The 23089-nt window shown below is 39.6% G+C and overlaps 1 protein-coding gene across 1 annotated transcript in view; it reads left to right on the forward strand.

The window, feature by feature from the left end:
- Window positions 1–23089, forward strand: part of Plexa (plexin A) — a 186717-nt gene that overhangs the window by 138392 nt on the left and 25236 nt on the right. The gene's annotated exons all lie outside the window — the stretch shown is intronic.

The raw sequence follows: 23089 nt of genomic DNA on the forward strand, positions 1-23089 counted from the left end.
CCGATATCGATAAAATTCGAATTATCTGGACAGTGGCATCAAGCGACGATACGATGTTCGATCTAATTTATAGCTACTTGAAATGTTTTGTCCGAGAGAGAGGAGATATTTTTCTGATATAAAAGTGAGCACATTATAAGAACTTAAATGTAATATCAGAAGTTTCTCGTTAGTTTCTCGAAGTTCCGGCATCCACGCCGTAATGGAGAAGCATACTTTTATATAATTCATTCTCGAACTCTGTTAAGATATTTTATCAACATTCCGAGACCGGGTTACTCAAACTTTGACCGCGTTTGGTGTATGAGAATGCTGTACGTGTAAAATAAATAGCACATTGTAGCTACAGTAGAAAATTATGCATGCTATTGCACTATTTTCCAAGTTTTCTTTTCTAAAACATGGATGACTTATATACATACAAGATGAATAATTGTATTTAAAAAATATCAAGCTTGCAAAATATTCTGCGAGAAGTTCCAAAGCTTTTTCCAAAAAAGAGATTATTAAAATTTTTTTCATTACACTTATCTTTTAATTATTAATAACGTAATATACACAACTTCTGCAGAATATATATTTATAGTTGGTAAAGGAAAAATGAGTATCGTTGACTTTGTTCGACGCTCGCAATATTACTACAAGAAAAATAAGCAATGCCTAGTCTTTTTTGTATAAATATTTCAAGGATTAAACTTTTCCCGATATATTTTTATCTCAATGTAGCTAAAATTGACGTCTGGTTCACGTTATATAGAACAACCATCCATTTGACACCTGAGTGCCGATGTGTAAAGTGTCAGCAGTTAAATGGAAGACGGATGCTATCGCGGACGAAAGCGGCACGCTTTCCTCTGCAGCAGAATTATGTCGATCATCTCGAAGCTGCAATATTTTCGCAGAAATATCGATGCAATAACGTGCTGGAAGGTGAATTGTAGCGCTTTATCATCTGCCATTTTTCGTACAACAGTTTGTAATACATACACATGTATTACACTCACTATACACAGTGAGAAACGAAAACGTACATCTTGAAAGTCCGTAATATAGATAATATTATAAGATAAAGCCGCGAGATTTACAAATAGGCACGTCATAACGAAATGTAAAAAGAGAGTAATTGTAAATGCAATAATCATAACAATCGTGCAAGCCAATAATACATGTTTTATGAAAATTCTTTGACGAAAGTCGATCTTATTTAAATAAAAATATCTTGGAAATTATATTACATTATTACGTAATATAATTATATTACGTTAATAATAATTATTATAAACGACTGGTAATAAAGCAGTTTCAAAATTTAAGCTTCATATTTAAAAACGGATAATAAATTTATCTCATTTTATCTCTTAATTTTATTTTAATTTTACCTTTATCTTAATTTTATGTAAATCTGTGATATAATTTCGATGAGATTTATAACATTATCAATTATTTAAAAGATTTTACATTGATATCAGTTATTTTGAAATGTTATGAAAGATTTTATCTTACTGTTTCCGTTAAAAAGAAAACATTAACTATAAATTATTGTAAAAATGTCTAACTAACAAAATATGCAATAATAGTGACATATGAACTAACAATCACAGCTGCTGTCACAAAATTCTGGTGCAAAATGGATGGTTGAAGATATTGCAGCACAATGATTCCGCTTTTTTTCCGGCGGACTAACGGTGGTGCGCTGCGAAAAAATTTAACAAAATCTTTGTTTTTCTTGCGGAAATGTCAATTTCCATCTTCGCCGCGCGTTTTCGATCGCACCGCGTGTCACGCGCACATGGACATATAAGTACCGGTTCGCGGTGCAACGCCGAAATAACGAGAGGGAGTCAACGAGAGAAACGGGCGGTTGCGGGGGAGGCAGGAGGGCGAAAAAAATATGTCGAGCGTCGGTCGTGCGCGTACCCGCCGACCCGTAACACACGGCGCAGCATTTTGTCCAAACTCGGCGAGGACGTACTTTCACGCCGCACGCGCTTTCACGAGCGCCTACAAAGCAACAGTGACGAATGGCAGACCCGTCTCACGTGGACGGTGCCTTTTTTTCTTTTTGTTTTTTAATTTAAGCGAAAGTCACATTCGGCACTGTCGATCGAATGTTCAAAATGTAATCCTTTTCGGAGTCGATATTTCTGTTATTAAATTTGGATTATTTTATTAATTGATTTTCAATGTTTAAAATTGGTTTTTTTTTTAGATTCGAAGAGAATTGTGTTGAATGTTTCAAAAAAATCGATTTTAATGCAAGTTAAATTATTAGTCGACACAGATGAGCTTTCAATCAATGGACAATATAGTTCAAATTTAATTATAGGATTGTTGATTCCCAATAAAAGAATTCCATTGTCGAATATTTACCTCGATCGTGTCAGATGTCGGCGATCGTGATAATCGAAAATAATTTCCGTCGGGCTATATCTGCGAAATTTACGAAACATTGCTTTAATTCGCGTGTGCCCTCTCTTTTGCGCGCGTGTCGCGTTCGAATCGCGAATATCGCGTTATAAACTTGTGCATTGTGTTGCCGGCGTGCGTATCAAATATTCACGGGGCTTGTATTTATGAAACCCTCATGAAATTTATATTGTTGCTTTGTGCGACGCGATGTATGCGCGTGCATGCGTGCGTGTATGTAAATATCACGTTACTGTGCACTTTGCAGTCATTTCTCGCAATATGACGCGGTTATCGTGACCACCGGGAGGTTGTCGAAATATACGGCTTTAAAGTAAATCTATCTCGATCAGATGTAACTTTTTTTCATGAGCGATTTTAAGATGGCGATAAAGCTGGCTCCGCGACAGCGGCTGTCATTGATTGTATACCGATTTTGTATCGGAGCTGTACAGGAATTCTAAAGTCGCGCAAGCAGCAGCACTTTTACGATCCACTTTCATCGTTTAATCGTTTAATCGTTAGAAACTTAGTTTATGCGACTGACGTGAAAAATTGCATCTGTGGTCGGCGATTACATAGAAAACGCGGTCTCGGGAATCACGCGACTCAAATTCCTGAGTCACGTCGTTTTAAATATCTAATAAGAGACGTGAAGAGAGTCTTCTGAGAGACATCATTAAAAAATAAAATATTTTAGAGATCTTTAATAATAAGAAATCTGTGTCTATTACTTTTCCTAAGTAGATAAGTAATATAGACACTCGTATTTTGCCTGATGACAAGATTGCTGTTTCTAAGATAGGTTGTGTTAGTTAATTTGTCAAAACAGGTTAATATTTAACGTTAAGTAGTTTCACAATTAGGACGGCATTTAAAATGTCGCCAAAACAAATTCGAGCAACGTCATTAAAAACTGTCTTTTGCCACCGGTGATACTTCCAATATCACTCTGCGGCAATTCTTACGACCGAAAGCAAATATAGATTTGCCCCGGGGCGATCGTTGGTAAAATTGTCGTTAAATTTTTCGCAGAAGAAACTTCGTTGCGGGACGCTAATAACGGGTAATCAAACGTTAACGTTATAAATTCGCATAATGACGTCGTTAAAAATCAGATCGGCTCGCGATGCGAGAATGTGCATAAAAGCAGCTGCCGACTGTGTCACGCTGAATGAAAGCCACCCGTGAAAATCGTGTCATTCCATTAAAGCAACGGGGACGCGCACGGTTCGTCGCATACGCTGTGCGGTAATTCGAAAAATCGAAGCGAGATTTAATTAACTTCGGAGGGTAAAAGGGGGCTATCGATTCCGATGCCGTTGTTTATGAGGTCTATTATGATTTGGTTGACCAGTTCTCGATTAAATTAACTTTTTTTCTTCTATTAAAATGATAATAGCTGTAATTAAACAAATTGAATGAACGCCATGTCGCACGAGGGATGATCGCATTATGGGATATGGGATAATATAAAGTAATATGAACGGGCATTAATTTATTACAGCATTTGGATGCAATAATGAGCGTAGCTGCAGAGTTTAATGCAACTAGGAAAACCCGAAAATGGAAAAAATAATATTAATTGCAACGATGATATGTGTTATATTAATGGGGTACTGTAATAAAAACAGAAAGCTTACTTTAATATGAATGACAACTATATATCGCGGCTACAAATTATCATAGTACATATAGGTATACAGACAGTAGTATCACTTGTACTCGTATCGTACAAAGTTGCAAAATTAAAAAAAAAGATAAATTGTCAGAGCTTTTTACGATGCGAGGCATTAAACATATTGCGCAAAAATAACACATTGTCACGTAAAAACAGGGATTCGCGTATATGCATATACTAAAGCTTGAGAAACGCACAAAAATTAACGGCCATGGCTACTCTTCGAAAAACTTGGAAAAACAGAAATACGTATCGTTATATCGAAAATTTATTAGAACTGAGCTCCCTAGGAACGAGAAAATGTACATGCAGTGCACGGATTTTTATGTCACGGTACTATCTCATTACACGCACGCACACATGCGCATGCATGCGTTCGAACACGTATGCTGTTGTGTATCGCTGTAGCGACAATCACGTCACTCGCGCGAGAGTGCGACTCGCCGGACGTCGGACGCGTGAGGTAATTCTAAAAATTCGAACGAAATTTAATTAAACCGGGGATGCGGAGCTGACCTCCCGTTAACTCGGCCCGTCATTACGTTCGCGCCCGCCGCCGTGGATCGCGCGGTGCATCGCTTTACAAAATGCACCGTGCGATGTCTCGAAACGATTTTCCGCGTGCCAAAATTACCTTTTTCGGAACTATTTGCAACTTAAAAGCCTCTCGGACCCGCCCGCAGCTGAAATTTACATCGCCAGCGCTATCGACTGTTCCGCCGTTATCCCGCCCGTTTACAAAAATACCCGGCCGTAATTGGAAACGGGGCGGAAAGAGAGAGAGACGAGACGCATTGTGTAACGAAATGAAAATTCTACGGTGTGGTTGCGCACTTGCAAAAATATCCGCGAATCGGGCATCACAATTATTTCGAGCCGCAAAGCGGATTACAAATTAGTTGGGATACGTTATCCGAAAATATTACGGACAATGAGTTCCACTTTGTCAAGTGTTCGATCGAATCCAACGGTATCGTATTTATGGCACGAATTTGATGTGCTCAACAATTAGAATAATTAGAGCGTTATCAATATACGCATTTATCTCATTTATGGCCGTACTTTATCAGCGAATATCTACCAAATGAGTATAACATTTGAAATTTTTAAGTTGAGAAGCATTTATTTTGTGAAATGTTAACTGAATTAGGAGATGAATCGAATTATGAGACGTTTGATCTCATTGTGTGCTCTCGACACAGCAAGAGAAATTGAATCGAATATTTTCCATCTATGTGATTAACAATAATTATCGATAATTACTACGAGATAACAGGTACTGTTAATGATTTGATAAGCTTACGTTTGCACACGCCATGCATACAAACATATATACACGTAAGAGAGAGATCTGAGTTTCTTTATTGTGTATCGTAAATAAAATTCGGAATTCTGTCATTATCCATTTTTAAATGGGATATACAATATGTTTCCTGCACGCATTTGGCGTACACAAAAACAAACTAAATAAGGGACGTTGTATAAGAAAGAGGAAACGTTTTGTAAAAAATAGGACTGATAATTATCACGCCTATACGTGTTCGCGCCATTCTTGCGATGTACGTCGCCGCGGCGCGGCAGTGCGTGTTCTCACGTGCGTGAAGCGCGCAACGCGAAGCCTCGGCCTTGCTTCGCTCGGGCACGGCATCGCCGGTGCCATGCCGGTGGTGTCGCCAAAAATAGCCGACCGATTGTAGCATCGGCACGCACGGATAAGCCCGTGTGTACCCTAGTACGGGAGACGACCTCACCGCGCGGCGCGATTCCCTTTTTATCGGTGGAATTCGCTTTCGAGCGAAAGCTTGGAATTCCAGCGGCAGCGCGGAACCGGTTCCACGGCTGCAGCCGCGGGACGAGGACGAACCCCCGAAGACGACGGAGGAGCAGAGGAGAAGGTACGGTGGGCGATCCGCAGCGATCGTCGTTTCGCGGTCTCTTTCTTTCTCCTTCGTCGGGCAACCGGGAATCGGTTTCTCTCGCGACCGATAAATCTGCGCGACCGCGCCGCGGTGCGCTAAGCGTAATCGCCGCGGCTTCTCTGCGAGATCATACGCGGGAACGAGCGACAAATCGCCACGATTAGCGATATTAGCGCTTCGCGACCTGGCGATGTTGCTGGCGCGACACTTTAAACGAGACAAGCGAGAGAGAAAGAGACAGAGAGAGAGAGAGAGGGGGGGGATGTCGCGCACAATATTAACGGGCCGAGTCCCGTATTGCCGGCCATGCAATATACGATTAATTAGCCGCGCGCGCTAGAGATTGCACTCTGTTCCGGAATGATCGGAAGAGCATCAGAGAGGGAAGGCCGTTATGTACACCGGGACGAGATCCCTCTCAAAGGTAATAAGTAAATAAATGCAAACCGTGGACGATAATAGCCAAATGGAAAATTACTGCTATACGTGGGAAGAATTATCTACTTTTGTTAAAAAATGGACAGTAAATAATCGGTAACAAATAAACGGTCGACATCATTTAACGGTATCACCGTTGCGTTTCTAATTACTTCAAAGCACTGTGGTTCTTTCTCGCGCTTCCAAATATGTTGTAATTTAATCTTGAGGCTCTTTTGTCTTCAATTTTTATCGTTGATATGTTTTGCATTGAAATTATTTATATAGTTTAATTAAAAATTAACGCGCTAAATACAAAGAAAGAGATTACGCTTATTATTTATCTTCCGGATCCTTTTTTCTGACGTTAATTCTGCACTTTAATAAAAAGAGCATTACACGAGAAGGTATTAGGTTTACCCTAGTATCGCGTACTCTGACAGTAAGACAAAATATCTCCTGCCCATTGTACCGCGTTTTCCTGCAATTTCAAATGTAAGTTACACCTCTCTCATCACGTTGACGGGGAAAACGTTAAAAAAATTACGAAAGTTGCGGATCGCGCATCATATGCGGCTACGCTCGGGACCGTGTACCGCGGTATTTCTGCGTTAATGGAACGGTCGGTACAGCAATCGCTCTTAAGCAATTTTACGGTACAATTTTAATTGGCTCTCGCCGGCCTATGTGCGGATTGCATAAATTACTATTCTCGCGTTATACGTATGAGTTATACAAGTGCGTTTTAATTTACGACTCGAACGATTAATGCGCTACATCGCGCTGCGCTTCCGATAAAATCACGTTCGCCGGATAATCTTATGAAAAACTAGTCACCGTAACCCAGAGCTTATAAATATGTAATTATAACGATACACAGGTAAAAATATATTAATCTGAGTGATACGCGTATGTGTATGTGTGCGTACGTGCATATTACACATGCTAAAATATTTTACATATCGTTAGCGAGAATAGTATGCAGAACCGAGAAGTGCAAAATAAGCTAAAATAATTTACCCCATTTCATTTAGAGTATAAAAATGTCTCGAGACGTATCCCCCTGAGCTCTTATAATTAATACCTGTTAATTAGCAAAAGAGCAGCGAGAGCATTCGATTATTTATGTTTGCAAATTGCCAAAAATAATATTTACGATATTAATTTAATCTTAAACGTATAGATTGGAGTAGGTACACTGGACTTAATGCATTTTCAAGGTTGACGATTTAATGAAAGTTGTAAATTGCAAATATAAATGTATAAGGCTTGGAAAACCGTGCTACCAAAGATATACCGATCAACGTTCTCTTACCGAAGAAGAATCGAGTCCAGATTTGTCGCACAGCGTTCGCAGATGAGAGCGTGTGCGGAACCTGTAGGATACCTCGCGTGCGCGATAATATTGTAGCAGGCGTATGACCTACGCGATAGTATTTAAACATTATACCAGGCGAGTTATAAGGACGGCTCGACGGCGAGAGCTCTCTCGCTCGTATTGAGGGGCAGGGAAGGCGGGAGAGATTGCGGTGAGAACGAAGCCGATGCTGAAACTAGCCTGCCGGAACGATGCGTCGTCTCGTTGCGGGATCGTTTCACCGGCAGGCAATGTTCGGCCGATAAATCTGCACCTCCGTACACCGCGCGTATAATCGCGATCGTTTTGCACGCGCCTGCACACGCGCTTATGCGATGCAGCGACAAAATGCGCCTCTCTCGACTCTCGCGGCGATATGTATGTACGCATTGTACGGGGCCAGCGTTCTCCGCGGCTGTAATTACGATATATGTCGCTATAATTTGCGACCCGAGTAATTTTTCTTAAATCGCGCATTATAGCGTGCTCGCGAGAGATTCGACTCGTAATCTTCCAAATTGTTCACGGAAAAAAAAAGATTAGCTACTATAGCTAAAATAGTCGTAATATATGGATTAACATTTTTTGCAACGAGAGTAACATTTTTTGCAGCGAGAACAAAAGGTTTTGCTACTATTGCTAAACTATAGCTCTCGCCGCAAAAAATATAGCTCTTGCTGCAAAAAATATTAGTTATCCATATTTTACGACTAAATTTAGCTAAATTTTTTTCCGTGTAATTTTTCTGCGACTAATAATTGCTCTGTCTTGCCTAAATATACCGTTCCTTGGTCGGTTAGCTTATCGATTACATTTCCTGCAATTATTACTATAGTTACGTTATGGAAAAATGTTTCTTTCTACGTCTATATATAAACGAAAATAATTTATGCACAGAATGCACAAACGTTCTTTTCTTGTTCGGCTCTTGCATTATACATAAGCCTAGAGAAGCGAAGAATGCAAATTAAATACTGCTGTTTATTTTCTACTCGTTAAGAGTGGCCCATTTTACACACGAGAGACAATTTTATTAGCCTATGCATAAAGAGGGGGGGGAAAAAAAGAAAGAGAAACCGAGCACTACACGTTAATAATTATTCCCAACATTCTTCCGATGTGCTATAATAAAACTCCCGAGTACTCTATAATCTTGTTCCTGTTACCGGAATTTTCGTTGTCAAAATTTTGATGACATTTCATAAAGCATTTACGACGCTATCCGGTGCAGCAGGTCGGCGGGTCGTTTAGCGCCCGTGGAAAGAAAATAATTTCTCGCGGCAGGTCTCGGCGTATCCGCGTTCCGGCGATAAAATCCCGGCGGGCGCTTTCCGCGTGTGCGCGAAAGGTGGAATAAAAGTGAAATAGTATCACTCGATTTTGGGGCGGAAATTGAGGCGCGGTCTTCCTTTTTCGCTTTCCTTTCTTCGCGACAAAGGGGAGACGACTCTCGTCTTGATCGATGCGCGCACCCTCCTCTCGCGCTCACCGCGAGAGAGATTCGCGAGAATCTCCGCGTGGCCGATGCGCCGCGCGACAATACTACTTCATCGCGGCGTTTATAGTAACGCGGCAATATCGTTACGCTACGCTACGTGTTACGCCGACGGCGCAGAAATATAAACGTAACGGATCGCCGGAACTCGCGGCACGCGGCCCATAACGCCGTAACTTGCGCGAAATTATGGGATATTATTTGCGCGGACTATTTAGTGCTTCGACGTGAGCGCGACAAATAATGATGTCTTATTGTAACCGATACATTATCGTCGCATATGCGCGTGCGTGCACTCGCGAACTTGTAACACAGATGCGATTTATACGATATGAATATGGAAAATTGGTCTGGAATAGGAAAGCGTATTTTATAAAGTACGTATATAAACTTGTACTCTTCTCTCCGTCGATGCGGACGTGCAAATATAACGCGCTACATTCGACTATTTTATCTACCTATTTAGATATTTCGTTGAATTATTTTTTACACATTTTAGTTTCTTTATTTTATTCACTTTATCTGGCACGGCACTTATGCTGTCAGTTTCTTATATTATGATGAGAGATTCTTGCGATTTATATTTTCTCGATCTGTAACGATGTTTATACCATTCCCTTATGAACATGTTACAGTTATTTTATTTATTTATTCTATTTTATTTATTTATTGCGATAACGCGATCATATGTTCGCTTATTACATTATGATTTATATTCTATATACTTTTATTATATTGTATATTTTCTCGCTTTATACACCTTATCTCACGATAGTCGCTTCGTTTACTTATTTTCTTCATTTCACTATCACGACTAGTTTATTTCCTGATTTCATTTACGTATTATCACGCTTGTTTCGCTCGCTTATTATGCGTATATTATGCGTCGTGATTAAGAAGACGGAGGGTAACGAGTCGCTTCGGCACGCGGTGCGCGCGTCATTACGGCTTCCCGGTGCGCGCGGTCGCGAGACAATTTAGCGTTTCAATACCGCCGTAATAGAAAATCACTTCTTGATACGTTCCACGCGAGAGACGGAACGCTGTCTCTGTAATTGCGATGTGTAGAAATACCTGCGCACCGTACGTACGCCACGCATCGTCCGTTCGGACGAGTCACGGGCAAAATAGCGCCGCCAGTTCATCGTCCAAGTCATTCTGCACCGGAAATATAATTACTTCTTCTCTCACGTCTGACAGATTCCCTACGCGACGCAAAATTTCCGCGATTAATGCGCGACGTCAGGGTCGGTGACGTGGACGATTCGAGCGTGCGATTCGTTCGCCGACTTGTTATTTCACAGCGAATTGTAACAAGCGGAATATCTCGCGCCTCGAGGACTATTGCGAGACGTTTTACGTTTCATGAGAACGATGTTTCTTTTTTCTTTTTTTTTTTTCTAGCGAAAATTGCCTCCGAGGCTTTCCGCTGAAGCTGTCACGGGATCATTTGAAGCTATTCGATGCGGCGATCATTTGCCTTTCGATGAAGACTCTCGAGAAGTCAATATTGAACGGGACGTCTTGAAGTGACGTTCGAGAAAATGACATTCGATCGGTAGATTGAAACTGAAACATTTTAATTGGCATTTGTGTTAAAATCAAGTCGCGCCTGGATTATATTTTCTCACGACGCCGACGGCGTAATCGATACGATAATGTTTGAGAATTACGGAAAGACTATATACCAAAAGGTTAATAAATGCCATTAAACAAATGACATTAATACAACAGAGTCTTTATATTATAGAAAAGTGTGACATCGGACGATGATTTTTCAAGGCGAAATTGATCGCAAGCGTTTGAAGGAAAAGGGTAAATTAACAAATGTCGATAGTCCTGATAGGATCGATATTATTCTTCCATTTATCCGTCCTTTTTGCCAGGAAAAAAATGCGATGTTGAACGTCAAACTTTTTCTTCACGACGCGACGTCCACTCTAATTGTAAGCGACTGCCGATTATAACAGCCTCTCACGTTACTGTCATAATACCGATATTGTTCCTTTTATAGACGTCCGACGACGATCTATAATGTGTACAGAGAGAATTGAATCGACGTGTTTAAATAGCGACTACCAAACAATGTGTCGATTCTGTTAAACCATAGTTTTAAAGTTTGCCTATTGACTGTGAATATATTTATTTAACAAACGTCTCGTACGTTAATTCCAATAAAAATAATGAAAAATATATAACGCCAATAATAAAATAAAAACGTTGCTCCTCTTCTTTGAATAAAAAAGCAGCTCATTTTATTACCGTTTGAAATGACGAAATAGTCGATAAATCTGTTAGGTCATCAATCTTTCTCCGTATACCGAAGATAGATTTTCCATAATGAAAAGTCAATAGGTACCTTAAGCGAAACATAAATATCTTTACTCTTTATAACTTTTCGGAAATATCTCGTCAATTTTTGAGAGATATTTTTGCGGATGATCCATTATCGCACCGAGAGATTGATTTCAGTAACGCCTGACTCATTTAACGCCGCGAGACAGTCTCGATGTCAGTCGCTCACACCGATCCTGTTACGATCGGTCAACAGTCGAGCTGCTCACCGACCAGAACTACGACTATGACTCAACGTTTAATCGGTATTTATCCCTGAGGTGGCGTTGTTACCCTCGAGCCATTCTCGCATGCGTTTGACGATAACTTCGAAAGGCAGCGACGGGCCCAAGTCGACGTCCCATTACGTTAAATCACGTATACGGAGGAGCGCGCGTTGATGCACGGCACTCTCCGAGATATACGTAAGCGCGCGGCAATTTATCAGCCGTGCGGTTTATTTACACGCGGGGTCCTCTGCCGGTGACGCCGAGGTAGCCGAGGATGGCTCCCTTTCATCTCTTTCATTTGCCGGATAGTCGGGACGGGTGCGGTATAGCGACCGAATTCGAAAACGTCATTTAATTCGCCGCCGAGGACATTTCACTTTCTGTCCGCCTGTCTACCCATCTGTCCGTCCCCCGTCCGTCCATGTGTGTCGCGCATCTCTTTTCCCTCGTTCTCGCTTTTTGCACCGCCGCGCCGCGCCGCGCCGACCGACCAATCGCCGCGCCACGTCAGGACACCGCCAACCGCGTATCGATCATATACAACGCGTGCGGAGATCGCATGGACCCCCGACGACGGACGGAATCGACGAGATTTTTTTTCCCGATATTCCGCGCCCGCAGTCCGCGCTTCAATTATAGAGCTCGCGGATGAATGGTACTTGCGAGGGGGTAAAAAAAAACGGGCAGACAGAAAGATCCGAGGACGGGCATGATCCTACGTCATGGGCCGTATATGGGTGGGAAGGTACACCTCGAGAGCCGCACGACTAGCAGATTGCTGTGACCGGCACAGAATTTTCCGAGAGGTCGAAATTTGCGACGGTGCGGTGCGAAAGCGCTGGGCCTGCTCGCATAAAAGAACGAATCGTGTCTGATGTATGTAGTATTTTTACGCGACGGTGACAGAAAAATTTCACTCAACATATTTATTCCATTGTGCGGACTGCGGAGAATAATCTAATATCCGATGTATGCGTTCCATATTCATGGAGCATTATATTCTTTAGATTAAATTATGCGCTGCAGAATATCTTCAAGTGAGAAAGTCTCCTATATAGTCCGTATTACTTTGCGTATCCTTTCAAGCTTGCAATTATAAGTTGACATTTAATCCATTAGTGTTGTGAAGGGGTTTTTTTTCAAAATAGGCTAAAACTAGATTTCTAGTAAATTGATTCACGTTTATGAACGCACATGAAAGTGAATTATTACATACAACATATATACATATCGATAACAACGCATTCCCAATAGTATTATTAAACGGAGAAGAGGGATAGACAGAAAGAGAGAGAGAGAGAGAGAGAGAGAGAGAGAGAGAGAGAGAGAGAGAGAGAGAGAGAGAGAGAGAGAGAGAGAGAGAGAGAGAGAGTAATATTAAATGGGAAAGAGAGAATATAACGAATTCGAGGGGATTATAACGAATTCGCGATATACATTCTGAATTGAATTGTTAATTGCATTTAAGCCGCTTAAAACAATCACGATTGTATTAAATTTCCGGCGGTATTTCGGTTAGCGCTAATTCTTTTTAACCAAATTTTCTTTCTTTGATTATATTACAAATAGAATAATACCCTATAAGAAAAGCAAATTTATTTCATCTTTTACAATATATTCTAGGCAAATTCTTTTTTCTGTTACAAACTTTTTCATGTCTTCCACATAAATCAAATCTGTCTCAGCTTTCGAGTAGGTAATTCACTTATCTATGAAGATATAATAACTCGCTTCTCGTATATTCGAGTGACAGCCACGATAATGACAACTATATAGCGGCGCCGCGTTGCCGTAATACCCATTTTGTTATATTCTTTCCGCAGCTCATTAAGCTCCTCGCTTGCCTTTTTTTCGCCCGTGAATCTTGGTACGCGCGATGGCAACGAAGATACTCCCGTCATAATTCAGGAGTTCCTGAACAACTGAAAGGCACACGCGAACACCAACGACGACGTCCTGCTGCATACCGCCTGAAAGCAACCCGTCGCGATTCACGTTCCGCAGAGTTTGCGCTCTCTCTCTCTCTTTCTCTCTCTCGAAGCCGTACTTTTTTATTGCAAAATTAAATTTGCATTTCGAGCAACGGAATACTCGAGGTGCATTTGCGATATAAAAGTGTCGTCTTCGAGGAACTGCGCGGACTGAGTCTTGAGGGCTCTTTTGCGGTTTCTTTTCCATTTGGTTATTCGTAATTTCGCGGAGTTTCTGAGAACCGCGAGGCTAAATTTTTCTCGCTGACCGCTCGACGAATGTTTACGTTAAAAGTTTTCCACCAGTCGTGTTTCTCCTATAGCAAATATTTTATCGTTCTTATTGCCATAGATTAGATTTTCAGTGAATACCATACTACATTAGATACCGACATTTAGTGCTAAGCTTATTGATTTTATGATTTTATGATTTATTGAAAGTTCTATTTATATTATTTTATTTATAACGTTAATTATGAGTTTACATTTGTATAACATGTATTATGTTGAACAATAATATGATAGTACTTTATTCTTTTTATGTAAGAGTCATCCAAGCTACATTGAAACTAATTGGCGATTACAACGAGCAAACGAATATCGACATTTATGTTTTATGCAAGATGTCGTTCTGTTTGAACTCGAAAAGTAAAGTTTGTCTCTTTTGCCCTGTGCTAGCTTATCTAACTAGTGCAGTTTCCAACGAGACTACAATTATAATTGCAGATATTCATGCCTAATTTAGTAATCGTTAAATTTATCACGATTATCTCTTTAATGATAGAAGTAATGAAACAATGTTATGAAGATATATTGGTAAACAATGATATTGATACTTTAGACCCATATAATGTTGAGTTGTCTTACACTTAAAAGAATTCGAGTGCTAAATAAATTATTCTGATTGTTTATTTAATTTTCCTATGCTGGACTTAATTCAGATTTATTTTCTTTTTCTATTTTATTTTATCAATATAAAAAATATAATTAAAAGATAAAAGTGCTATTATTTTTCATTTCCCCGAAGAGTTTAAAAACTCTTTCTGTTATCTTATTATTTTCGAAGACGCGTCACAAATATCTTATCCAAAAAAATGATATATAATAAGCATAATAGGTAATAAGTAAGATAATAAGATAACGTGGCTCTTTGAATATCGTTGATCTTTATATTAAAGAAATAAAATTCAGAATCAGACGATTACGCTTAGTATTATAGTGTACGATAAGAAGATGATCTTCCTCTTTCTCTCTCTCTCTCTCTCTCTCTCTGCCTTACTTTTTCTCCATCGAATCCTTCTTTGACGATCATCATCTGCGCGAAACGCGAGTCAAAATCGTCTGTAGGAAAGAGTCTCCTATATACGCGAGTGTATTTTCACGACTTAAGTATTTTAACGTTTGGTACAAAAGAGGAACGACGGGCTAATCTCGTTTCGTAAGGACCGGGCCTCTGCACAAAGACCGCCATCGTGATATAGTAGTCACTATAAAGAACCTTTTAAGTTAATCTCCTGAACGATTTAAGAGAGACTCCGGTATAAATCACGGGCGCTCAAAGAGCGTGCATGGCGGAACAGCGATTGGCCAAATAGGAAAATCGCCGTTGTAAAATTTTCCACTTATTTGTCGTACGTGGCGAACGGGCCTCTCGTCGCATCTGATGATGAGGCGAATGGGAGGCCGAGTATTAAGCGTAAATTACGCTTATAATGTGGTGTCGAGGTCGAGAAGAGCGGAGCTTTGAGTGACCGTAACGTGATACAAGTCGTTATCAGAATATATTACATATTTGCGAAGCTTACGTCAGCTTCGTATACTGCAACTGTATTCGGACATTATTTCGATTTGATGCGCGATCATTCTTTTTTTTTCCCCACTCAGCTTATCGTAATAAATCTCTGCAATTCGTCACAAACGTCCCGGAAAAGATGGCGATTTACTGGATCGAGTTTTGCCAGTGAGATATTACCGCGCGAGATCCAAGTTTCGCTGATACAGATCTATGATCAGGAATGCGAGCGCACGGGAAATTTCTTGCTTGTTGCCGTTTGTGTGTAAAGAAACTTCGCCTTCGCGCCGGTACCGAAGTGCCAGGCTCACCCGCACCTCTTTACCCTTTGCGAGGATAGTAAGATGGCTTCTCGAACTTTTCACTCGCGGGCTCGCGAGGAAAATTTTCACGTCGCATCGCCTGTAAGAAACTTGACATAAATTGGATTAGAAATTCCTGGGGCGGGTCGGGTCAATTTTCGTCACCTCTCGCCGTTCCCTCGGCACGACGTCAAAAATCGTACTTCCGACGAAAATCAAGCTATCCTGAAAGAACAACAAAGAGGAGCCCGCCATTTTATCAAGAAAGGAAACGCGACTTGAATTGCGTTTGTCACAAACGTGGCCCTTCAATCGAAGTCACTCGTGAAACTGTAAATCTTACCTGACATAAAGAGCACCGTCTCCTTCACTCTGGAAAGTACACAAATTGATTTTATGGCAGCATTTCAAAACAATTCTTGCTTTAAGCGGAGTATATCACTCCGAGATTAATCGAAAAATTTAGTTTTAATATATTTGTCATTGTTGTCCGTTAAACACTAATTTTTACACGTATTTCCGCCAAAATTATATCTGATATTCCGCTCGATAATTATATATGATATTTATATATGACAAGTGCTACGATGGGCGCTATATATATAAAATATTAAATATCATTAACCCTCAGCAATAGTGCTTGTACATAATTATGTTCCATGTTGCTGGAGAAAGGATCGCTCGCAATGTTCGCAACATATAGTTCATTCAAAATCTACGAGTCCATTGCTCGATTAACTCGGCAAATTTTGTCACGATTTTCCCCGTCTCTCACGACGAAGTGTTAGCGAACAAGAGGCCGCCTCGTTAGAGTGGTTAATATTCACGTTACTGTAAGCGGTTACAAAAATGGCAAGAACGACTGTTCCATACAATACGAACGCGATTGTCCGTAATTTACCGTATTGTGGAGGCAAATAAGACATCGTTACGTTGTCACGAACAGCTGTACGAACGCGGCCCGGTTGATTAGGTTGACGTGTTGCCCTCGGTTCCTTAATTATGTTGTCTTTGTTCGGTAATTATAGTACGTACGATTGCGATACCGTGGCGAGACAATGCCCGATGTACCTCTTCTTTTCTGCTCGATTTCTCTTTCTCTTTCTCCCTCCTCCCTCCCTTCCTTTCTCTCTCTTTCTTTTTCATTCTCTCTGATCTAGCGCGTTAGCACGTATCTGCCGTTGAGGGCTCGCGTTAAAGGCCGCGTCCACGAATTGCGCTAATGCACGGAGACAAGAGTCCCTTTGTCGTCGAGAAGACAATGCCAGAACGTCCTTAAAGAGAGGCGTCTCTTCGCGCCTCTTCTCATCCTCTCGGAGATGAAGATTTCTCACGGTGGTATACGTACCATCTTCTACTTTACTTTACGCCGTCGTAACGCCGAAAACTTAACGTCCTTCCCGAAGCGAGGCACGATTACTGCGGGCCGAATGATTGATGGCGTTATTCACGGATTACCTTCAAAATCGTAAAATCGTAAACGGAGTGAAACGTGACTTTAACCCTTTCTTGGCTCGAGAGACTACTCGTACGCTATATATACTCGAAGGCTACTCGAAAACTTCAAATTAGTTTTAAAGTCCCCTCATTAATTGTGAATTATAAGTCGAAGATATATTAGAGGAAGAAACATACCGAAGCAGCATTCGCTGTGGCGCGGACACGTATATATTTTTCAAACGCTGGCACGACACGTCGTGACGATCATCACGAGAATCACGGGAACGCGTAACGGTGCCGGTTGTTTGCCCGAGCCAGCCAATGCAATGAGACAGTCGTTGTGCTGGCTCTAATTACGACGCCGCACGGGTCTCACTCGTGAACCGCGTCGATTTTTCGTTCGTTTCCTTTTTTTCTCTCTCGGCGGAGAGACGATCACGATCGCAAGCGTCCGATCGAAGCGAAGGAAGCCAGATACCGTTGGGCTTCCTATAATTTAGTCCCGCATAGCATAGACGGGATACACGCTGTGTTACCTGCACTACGTTACGCTTCATTGACAATAAATTCGTCCGGATGCGGAGCGAAATACGACCATTAATTGCTCGGAATGGAGACAATTCGAAAATGTGGTCTCATAGAGATTTTACCTGTGCGTTTAACAGTACTGTTCGACGAAAACGTTAGGAACGTTGGAATACTAGGTATTCAACAAATCTCCTAGAATGTGCAATTATCAATGCAATAAACTTTATGTTGATTGTAAATTGCGCAATACAAATTATTTTATTTATCTATACACTGTTCTTTCTTTTTCTATTTCTTTTTCTGTTGTTTTTGATAAATTAGCCGACTTGGATATTCTTCTAAAGTATTTTATTATTATAGTATTTTATAGTATTTTTTATTTAGTTTCAAACTTTTCTTTTATCGTCAAGCCTAAGTAATAATTACATGTACATTGGTACTTAGGAGTGTTATAAGCATTTGCGTACTTAAATTATAAATCGCGCGATTGTTGATCGTATTTTTATTTGATGTATCTTTAAAAAAACATCGTTTTATAAGAAAATCGTTTCCTTTATAATTAAATAGGATTAGATACTTTATGTAGATGAACAACTTTGTATCTTGTTGTGCCTTACTCGTTTACTCCAGCCAACAAAGTTTATGTAAGTAAGCAATAAAGATTATGTATATCGTTAACTTAAAGTCCCACGAAAACGACGGAAGTAGCGAACGTCCGAAGCACGCGAGCGATATTTCTGGAAAACGAGACATCCGATCATTCGCCGCGACCTTTCTCGAGGGTTATTCGGCAAGTACTTCAAGATTCCTCCAAGGTAGAGGCACCACCGTGCCTCTATGGAAGGCCTCACGGGCAACCAGCGGGGAGGGGGAGATTTTTAACGTCTCGTCGAGACGAGAGAGGAAATGGTGGGTGAATATAGCTATATATGTATATCGGTTCTAGAGACTTCGACGATAGGAACGACGAAGGAAGTGAAAGGAGGAAGAGAGTGGGAACTAGCGAATACGGTACGGAGGGCGTGGAGTGTGTGAGTGCGCGCCCTTTTACGTCTGGAGGGATAAAAAGGCAAGCCTGCCAAACTTTCTTGCACTTGAGCTTCGAGACGACCCCCGGGGCTCGTCGGTTGCGCTGCATTTACACCGGGGCATTCTCTCTGTTTCTCTCCCCCCCCCCTCCCCCTCTCGCTATCTCTCTTTCTCTTTCTCTTTCTGTTCATCTTTTCAAAGGACACCTTCGAACGAGTATTCGCATAGAAAACAATTTCGAGAATCTGCCGAGACAATCGAGAATTTGTACGAGAAGAAATTTCAAAGAGGAGATAGATGCAATCTCTCGTTGAAATTGGAGTCTGGAATAAGTGAATTTTGCTAGATCGAAGAAAACAAACGATCTTCAAATGATCGAATAACGAGAATCCAAAGGAGAGAAAAATTGAGGAGAAATAATAAATATGACTGATATTCTAAAACTGCAGAGAAAATTGTAAAAAGCTGATTAATTATCAATTTCCATTGAACTTTATACTTATAATTACAGAACGAAATACTTAGATCTGTATTTTTGGCAACAAACCGTAATCAATTTTGATTATTGATAATTTTTCTATAACATAAACAAAAATTGACTGTTCAGGATGTTTTATCAATTTAAATAAAAATAGATATATAAATGATGATATAACAAGAAAATGATCAAATTAAAATGATAAAATTTTATAATTTTAAACTTCTTTTTGGGAAATTTAAACAATTGACGTTGCTTACTTTACGGAAGAGAATATAATAAATAGCCAAATCGGATATGTGTGTACTTTTTCATGCATCAAGGCGGAACGTAACGAGCTTTCGTAACGAGTTCGTACTTGCAATTTCTTGCGCGTACACATCACAAGTTATAATACATCACAAATATTGTTTTACGTAATGGAAGACACCGTGGGGATATTAACCGGCTCCGCTGTATCCCATGGATTGTCAGAAATTACACCGCGCGAGACACTCGCTGCCTGTTTTGTTTGGAGATCGATATCCAGCTGCCGTTTCCACCACCCTCATATTTCACGGCAACTACAAAGGCCATGGAGTTGCTATCGTAAAGTCTCGAGGAAGCTCTTTTGATGTTCCCTTTGAACTTTTCGATTTCCTGTCCTCTTGGTCCTCTTTCTCTCTCATGTCCCCTTTCTCAACTCATGTCGATGATAATTTCGAATTAATTATTGTTCCTCGATCTGCCAGTCTAAACGTACTGAATTCTGTAATTTCTTTTCATTTGCCAATCGAAACAGTGCTGCTTATTTTTTCAGTAAAGATTTACTTTTTGTTTTGCTTCCTCATAGAGGAAGCTTTGTTTTATAACAGCTGATAGTTAATAATTGCTGATAATAAACTTTTTTATAAAGAATAAATCGAAAGGTAAAGATGTTCAGTTCTCCAAAATTTAGATTCAACCATCATTATTAACCTTTAGAGGGCTGCGAGATATTATATACGTCTCTAAATCAGTGTCACATTTCTTGCATTTGATTATATGTTAAACATACATATTTTTTTCTAGAGCGAAATTTTCGTGATTTGAAAAAAAGTTCTGCGGCCCGCAAAAAAGTTAAGCAAAACGCACTTGAAAATTATAATTCAAGAGACGAAAATTTTTACAAAAATATATAATTCCACTTTTAATAAAAATATTGGTTACTTTTTTTCCATAGAAGATTTAAGCACTGTTAATGTCAGAATATCCAGCCAGTTGTCACAAGTTTCGCCGATTCAAGTAACTTGGATCGGTGTCTCTCTATCTTGGCCTAAAAAAAAAAGTGCACCGAGTCTGATTGCCGCTGTTAATTACGCTTTTGCACACCCGAGGCGGCTCTTTCTTCCTTTCTCGGTCCCGATGTTCCATTAATCAAAACTTGTTCGAACCTCTATTCGTCTCCTCTATGTTTCGCCGAGAAATACGAGACGAAGTTACGCGGCTGACAGAAGCGAACGTATCTTTCGCGTAATTGACGCTGAAGTATGCGGCCCTCGATATTAAATCTTTGAGCGAGGTCGGCGTTAATTATCGGCGCAACATACACCGTTCGATTAGTTTTCGAAAAAGAAAGTCGCGAGAGTACGCTCTAGTTATTGAAAAGTTGATTCTTCGCAATTTCTCCCTCTCCCTCCCCCCCCTCTTTCCCCTTCCTCTCTGTGGCTCTGTCCCTTTCTCTTCTGTGTCCGTATGTACAAAAATGTAAAACTCATAGATAAAATACCTGTACAATCTATTTTAAACGAGCCCTTTTACGCAAGAACCGTCATTTCCTGGCAATTTGAATTATGCACATTTAGTGGTTGTACGAGAGAAGTAGATTGGATGTCGTACCATATATCAACGAAGTTTACTAATTATACCCTTGTGTATTCTAGGAAGCGCATTGTAATATCATACTCGGCGCTTGGTGTAAAGAGCATAAGTCAAAGTCCTATAATATAAAACCTACAGTTTACAAGTCAAAACCGTAATAAATTCTAGCTCTTAGGAAAAAATTAATGAGAGCTTTTAAATAGCTGCGATAAGACTTAGTTGAATAAATTATAATTATTGCATTATACGTTTGTACTTGGATTGCTGGAATTTCTATTATGTAATACATTTTTAAGTAACTTACTTTGAGTTAAACTAAATATAATCTAAGTCATCCAGTACCAGAAATATATGATTTAGTCTCCCTGTTAAATTCAGGATATTCCGAGATATTAATGCGATTTATTTCATAATGTAATTTAACTTTGAGAGATTGAGTAATTTTATAATATAATCTAATTTCTATTTCAGTATTATTCAGAATAACATCTATCAATACCCAGCCACATCATTATTATATACATTTGTGTTAAAAAATCCTAGAGAGATGGATTTGACAATTTTTGTATAAAATCTTTAATTTGATATTTTTATTGGACTTGGCCATGATTTAGATATTTGCTTTAAATATTCTTTTCTATAACCATTATATATCTTTCAAATTTGACATCAGACATATCTTAGAGATTAATTCGTCTCTGTATAATTTAATAGTGTTGGATTGTCATGTGTTGGCGCTATTTAGCTTCAAGTCGTGACTTTTTTTTAACTTTGCCTATGTCTCAGGTATTGAAACTTTCATATTAAATATTTTAAAACTCATTATCATGTTCTAGGTTTGATTATTAATTAGGCTTTTCCCTCAGACATGATTTGATGTCTGAAAGTTTGAAGAAACCAAATTCTTTTTAGATTATTTAATCTCTCATTAAGGGCAGTTATATTCACCCATGTTGAATGATTTTGATGTACTATATCTTTTTCGACAATCGATTAGCAGCCTTGATATTAATTATTATCCGATACATCTAACCCTAACCTATCATTAGTGATTTTTTTTTAATCTACCATTTGTTCAGAACTAATTCGGACTTGCTTTTATAATATATTATCAAGGAAGAAAACAAAACGAGCTTTCGTATGATTATGATTCTAAGTCTGTCTAACGCACTATTAATAAATATGAAACAAGGCATGTCGTCTGACTTTGCTTTTAAATTTATGAGATTTTGCTTCCCGAGATAGCGCGACTTAATTAATTTTATTGCATCAACGTAGCATTTCGCACGAATGCTTCAACTGTAAATAAAAGAGAACGAGATCTATTAAATAACAAAATTATCGCTTTTATTTTGATTATAAAGTTTGAAGTTGACATACAGACACTTTAAACATTTAAGATGTTTATTTTACAATTATTTAAGTCTGCAGGATAAAATAGATATTTTCAATATTTTTGAAAATATGTCAAACGATTGTTATCCCGAGACTATTCACAGTCTTCTCGTGCTTCTAAAAAAAAAGAGAGAGAATAGCGTTTCATGCGTCATCGATTAAAAAAAATTCAACACTAATGGAGCGTCGTTGCGCATTAATGACCATTCGATGGGACGCAAACGTGACTCTTCTGTCTCTCTCTCGCTTTTTTTTAAATTTCCGATAGCCCGTTTTTCAAAATTAGTTCGGACTGACTCGACAGCTCGCGTTTCGTGCGAAACACTCGACCGAAGTAACGAACTTTGGCATAATTGACGGGAAGCGCACGCGTAAAGCACGGTTTTAACCGTAAATCTTTGGATGCACAATCGACATTGGTATTCCACCACCATCATACGTATAGGTTCAGCTTCAGTTGCTAACTGGACCGTTGCC

The sequence above is a fragment of the Temnothorax nylanderi genome, unplaced genomic scaffold, assembly GCF_030848795.1.
Source record: "Temnothorax nylanderi isolate EJ_2023f unplaced genomic scaffold, tnyl_v1.0 TNYL_tig0149_pilon, whole genome shotgun sequence".
NCBI classification, from domain to species: Eukaryota; Metazoa; Arthropoda; class Insecta; order Hymenoptera; family Formicidae; genus Temnothorax; species Temnothorax nylanderi.